Source organism: Sinocyclocheilus rhinocerous, unplaced genomic scaffold, assembly GCF_001515625.1.
Source record: "Sinocyclocheilus rhinocerous isolate Xijiao unplaced genomic scaffold, SAMN03320098_v1.1 scaffold92, whole genome shotgun sequence".
In the NCBI taxonomy this organism is placed as follows: Eukaryota; Metazoa; Chordata; class Actinopteri; order Cypriniformes; family Cyprinidae; genus Sinocyclocheilus; species Sinocyclocheilus rhinocerous.
This window is the reverse complement of record NW_015655569.1, coordinates 442,658-448,657: the sequence shown is the minus strand read 5'-3', so window position 1 is coordinate 448,657 and position 6,000 is coordinate 442,658.

The following is a 6,000-nucleotide window of genomic DNA, read 5'->3' as shown; positions in this document are numbered from 1 at the left end:
GTTGTGGACTGATTTCTTATAAGTCACTGCAGTTTTTAAAAGTCTTATAGTTTTGTGTAGCAAGCCAAAGCTTTACAGACACTTTCAGAGTCAAAAATGATGCATAAATGATGTTATTCAGTGAAAAAATAATGTTTTAAGTGAAAAGTACTGTACGTTTACCTTTTTCAGACACTTGTAGATGTTCTAGCTGTATAACATAAGACTGAAATAATTGTTAATCATTTATAATTTTTCACTGTATAAGGTTAGGTAGCTGGTAATTAGTTAACCATATATAGGGTTTTACTGTAGCATTTTTACAATTACTTTTTACAGTTTACATTTTCTATAAATATTAGGCTATTTATAGTGTTTGTGACAAAACACTACATTGTCTATAAACATTTACATTTATGCATTTAGCAGATGGTTTTATCCAAAGCGCTTTCAAAAGAGGAACAAAAGCAATTTGTCAAAGAGACAAAAATATTCGTAATATACGTACAATGCCATGTTTATTAGACACATTAGGAAGTAAGCTAGACTTGAATTAAGTTTATTTTAATTTTATTTCTCTATTAAAAATAATTTTTATAGAACATAAATTTCACTAAATACTGCTGTTTTCGATTCAGTGTTTTTCTTTTCAGTTTTATTTTTGTAATTAGTGTTGATTTATGTTTTCAAGTTAGATGCTGCAACTATTGTTTTTGTGCTCTAAAAGTACTTTTTTTTAATATAAATTATATATTGTGTATACTATGTTTTTATAAATTATATAATTTCATAATTTTCTAAAATATTTTATATCTTCAATTTAGTTCCTCTTAACTGCTTTTCTTAAATACTGCTGTTTTCGATTCAGTGTTTTTCTTTTCAGTTTTATTTTTGTAATTAGTGTTGATTTATGTTTTCAAGTTAGATGCTGCAACTATTGTTTTTGTGCTCTAAAAGTACTTTTTTTAATATAAATTATATATTGTGTATACTGTGTTTTTATAAATTATATAATTTCATAATTTTCTAAAATATTTTATATCTTCAATTTAGTTTCTCTTAACTGCTTTTCCAAATGTTTTCTTCACTGTAGTTTAAAGCTAACGTGTAATTTCTTCGTCATTAGCAACTACTCAACTGAATGGCTAAATGATGACTGTTTCCAAACAGGTTTCCTGAACTCTCACTCCATCTGCAATTGGTGGAACAAATATAAAGTTTGTTTAACATCAAAAAAGTTGCATATTTCAGCTTTAACAACTTTAAATTATGTGTAGCTTGCCTTCAAAACTACAGTTTTACCGCATCATCCCTGAGAGTGTTGATAATATACCGTAGAGAGTGGTTTAGACCACCACCAGGGGTCGAACCCCACAATGTCAACCTGGTTTGGATAAGGTGACAATCTCTCCCTCTCTCTCCCCATAGGGCACAGGCCGCCCCAGGACACAGCTGGACGCCAGCTGCAAAGCATTTGGATGTGAAGTGGGTGGGTGAGAGGTGCGGCTGTGGTGGGGAGGGTTCCTGGCACCGTGATTTGTTGGATAAACAGAAATGAAAATCACATTGCCAGGGATTTCCACCCCTGCACAGTTCTTCAGGTGCCCCACACCTACACCGCCTCCCGCTGGTATGTGTCCAGCTCCTGACCGGGTGTATTTTGGAGATCCTGTAACAACAGACAAAGAACCACAAGATTTGTCTGAATTATTTATCATTCATCAAAATGTACTTGCTCCACCTAGGAAATGATTTTACTTTAACAAGTCAAGCATGACTATTACTAATGCTCATACTTGGGGTTATGGATTTAAACAAACCCTAACCATAAACTTTGGTTGCTTGCTTTTCTAAGAAATCTGACTTGTTTTTGCCTGGTGGATGATAAAATGTGCAAAAACATCCCAGGACGAAGCGTGAAGAACCAAAATAGAGCCCCATTGACTTTGACTACTAAGCAATCGCAACTGCATAGCAATGCCCTGGCAACGCAAGTCATATCTAGGAACCAGAGTAAAGCTTTTTTGACTTTGACTACTAAGCAATCACCATAGCAGCCACACAGTAACGTGCTAAAGCCTCTAAAGTCACTTTAGCAACTTCATAGCAACACCCTGGCATGCAAGAAAAGGTAAAATTCTCTTGAGGAACTCAAGTCATATTTAGGCACCAGAGTAAAGCTCTTTTTATTTTGACCATTAAGCACTCACCATAGCAACCACATAGCAACATGCTAAAGCTACTAAAACCACACCTTAGCAACCGCATAGCAATGCCCTGGCAACTACACTAAGCAATCGCAACTGCATAGCAATGCCCTGGCAACGCAAGTCATATCTAGGAACCAGAGTAAAGCTTTTTTGACTTTGACTACTAAGCAATCACCATAGCAGCCACACAGTAACGTGCTAAAGCCTCTAAAGTCACTTTAGCAACTTCATAGCAACACCCTGGCAACTCAAGTCATATTTAACTACCAGAGTAAAGCTCTTTTGACTTTGACCGTCAAGCAGTCGCCATAGCAACCACATAGCAACATGCTAAATGTTGCACAAAACACATTAGCAACTGCATAACAACACCCTGACAACCTATTGCGTAGAGTTTTCAGAAAATGTAAAACTCGACTCAAATTTTGGCACCAGAGTGACTTTGGCCTCTAAGCAATCAGCATAGCAATGTGCTAAAGCCACTAAAACACCTTAGCAACACCCTAGCAACCACCAACAACAACCTTGCATTGCAATGCTGAGTTTTGCAAGAAAAGACACCACTTCAGAAAATGTAAAATTCTCTTGAGGAACTCAAGTCATATTTAGGCACCAGAGTAAAGCTCTTTTTATTTTGACCATTAAGCACTCACCATAGCAACCACATAGCAACATGCTAAAGATACTAAAGCCACACCTTAGCAACCGCATAGCAATGCCCTGGCAACCATAGCAGCCACACAGTAACGTGCTAAAGCCTCTAAAGTCACTTTAGCAACTTCATAGCAACACCCTGGCAAATCAAGTCACATTTAACTACCAGAGTAAAGCTCTTTTGACTTTGACCGTCAAGCAGTCACCATAGCAACCACATAGTTGCACAAAACACATTAGCAACTGCATAACAACACCCTGACAACCTATTGCGTAGAGTTTTCAGAAAATGTAAAACTCGACTCAAATTTTGGCACCAGAGTGACTTTGGCCTCTAAGCAATCAGCATAGCAATGTGCTAAAGCCACTAAAACACCTTAGCAACACCCTAGCAACCACCAACAACAACCTTGCATTGCAATGCTGAGTTTTGCAAGAAAAGGTAAAATTCTCTTGAGGAACTCAAGTCATATTTAGGCACCAGAGTAAAGCTCTTTTTATTTTGACCATTAAGCACTCACCATAGCAACCACATAGCAACATGCTAAAGATACTAAAGCCACACCTTAGCAACCGCATAGCAATGCCCTGGCAACCACCAACAACAAAACCCTTGCATTGTGTTGGTGAGTTTTGCACAGACTCACATGTTCTTCTGAAAATGTAAAACTCTCTTTTTTAACGTACTGCTTACCACAACATATTGAGATTCAGTTTTTTTGTTTATGTAACCCCTTTGGCATTTAGTTCATGTGAGTGCAACTGCTTGGTATGTTTTTCAGACTCAATAACACAAACAGTGACTCATCGCTTTGGAAATATCATGTTTCCTCAGGAATGACAGATAATGGCTTACTGGAATATCGGCGAAGGCAAAAGGGCATCTGGCAAGTTTAAAAAAATGTAGATTCAAATCTCATTAGACACCCACAGCGCTTAGGCCTGATATCAGCTGATACGTTATGAATGACTGAAAAATCCTGAATAAAACAATGCTGACTGGCTGGTGGTTCTCTATTAATATCATTATATAAATTTGTTTGTTATATTTTTATATATAATAGGTAATTATAAGAGTGGTTTAGACCACCACCAGGGGTCGAACCCCACAATGTCAACCTGGTTTGGATAAGGTGACAATCTCTCCCTCTCTCTCCCCATAGGGCACAGGCCGCCCCAGGACACAGCTGGACGCCAGCTGCAAAGCATTTGGATGTGAAGTGGGTGGGTGAGAGGTGCGGCTGTGGTGGGGAGGGTTCCTGGCACCGTGATTTGTTGGATAAACAGAAATGAAAATCACATTGCCAGGGATTTCCACCCCTGCACAGTTCTTCAGGTGCCCCACACCTACACCGCCTCCCACTGGTATGTGTCCAGCTCCTGACCGGGTGTATTTTGGAGATCCTGTAACAACAGACAAAGAACCACAAGATTTGTCTGAATTATTTATCATTCATCAAAATGTACTTGCTCCACCTAGGAAATGATTTTACTTTAACAAGTCAAGCATGACTATTACTAATGCTCATACTTGGGGTTATGGATTTAAACAAACCCTAACCATAAACTTTGGTTGCTTGCTTTTCTAAGAAATCTGACTTGTTTTTGCCTGGTGGATGATAAAATGTGCAAAAACATCCCAGGACGAAGCGTGAAGAACCAACATAGAGCCCCATTGACTTTGACTACTAAGCAATCGCAACTGCATAGCAATGCCCTGGCAACGCAAGTCATATCTAGGAACCAGAGTAAAGCTTTTTTGACTTTGACTACTAAGCAATCACCATAGCAGCCACACAGTAACGTGCTAAAGCCTCTAAAGTCACTTTAGCAACTTCATAGCAACACCCTGGCAACTCAAGTCATATTTAACTACCAGAGTAAAGCTCTTTTGACTTTGACCGTCAAGCAGTCGCCATAGCAACCACATAGCAACATGCTAAATGTTGCACAAAACACATTAGCAACTGCATAACAACACCCTGACAACCTATTGCGTAGAGTTTTCAGAAAATGTAAAACTCGACTCAAATTTTGGCACCAGAGTGACTTTGGCCTCTAAGCAATCAGCATAGCAATGTGCTAAAGCCACTAAAACACCTTAGCAACACCCTAGCAACCACCAACAACAACCTTGCATTGCAATGCTGAGTTTTGCAAGAAAAGGTAAAATTCTCTTGAGGAACTCAAGTCATATTTAGGCACCAGAGTAAAGCTCTTTTTATTTTGACCATTAAGCACTCACCATAGCAACCACATAGCAACATGCTAAAGATACTAAAGCCACACCTTAGCAACCGCATAGCAATGCCCTGGCAACCACCAACAACAAAACCCTTGCATTGTGTTGGTGAGTTTTGCACAGACTCACATGTTCTTCTGAAAATGTAAAACTCTCTTTTTTAACGTACTGCTTACCACAACATATTGAGATTCAGTTTTTTTGTTTATGTAACCCCTTTGGCATTTAGTTCATGTGAGTGCAACTGCTTGGTATGTTTTTCAGACTAAATAACACAAACAGTGACTCATCGCTTTGGAAATATCATGTTTCCTCAGGAATGACAGATAATGGCTTACTGGAATATCGGCGAAGGCAAAAGGGCATCTGGCAAGTTTAAAAAAATGTAGATTCAAATCTCATTAGACACCCACAGCGCTTAGGCCTGATATCAGCTGATACGTTATGAATGACTGAAAAATCCTGAATAAAACAATGCTGACTGGCTGGTGGTTCTCTATTAATATCATTATATAAATTTGTTTGTTATATTTTTATATATAATAGGTAATTATATTAGTGCAAATTAATTTATTAAAAATGATTTTTATATTATATATTAAAACAAAAACAACATTTATCATACGGCTTCAAGTGTGGCTCGATCAGAATATATTATATATTATTCTTGTCCTTTTTCATTCAAACACGGTGTTGAGAATCATTCGTGCTAAAATCGCAATGACTAAGCAGGTATAAATACTCAAAATCCATCTTGTTCCCAGCTAATACACTCATTCAGTTGCACCCTTTCCATCTTGAGTTCGTCCAACAGGTATTCACTTGCTAAAGGCGCAGAGCTTAGCTAATTGGTGAGCACTGATCCCTTAAGAATACTGTTCACAGTGGCTAAGTTCAGTGCCTGAAGTGAACTGA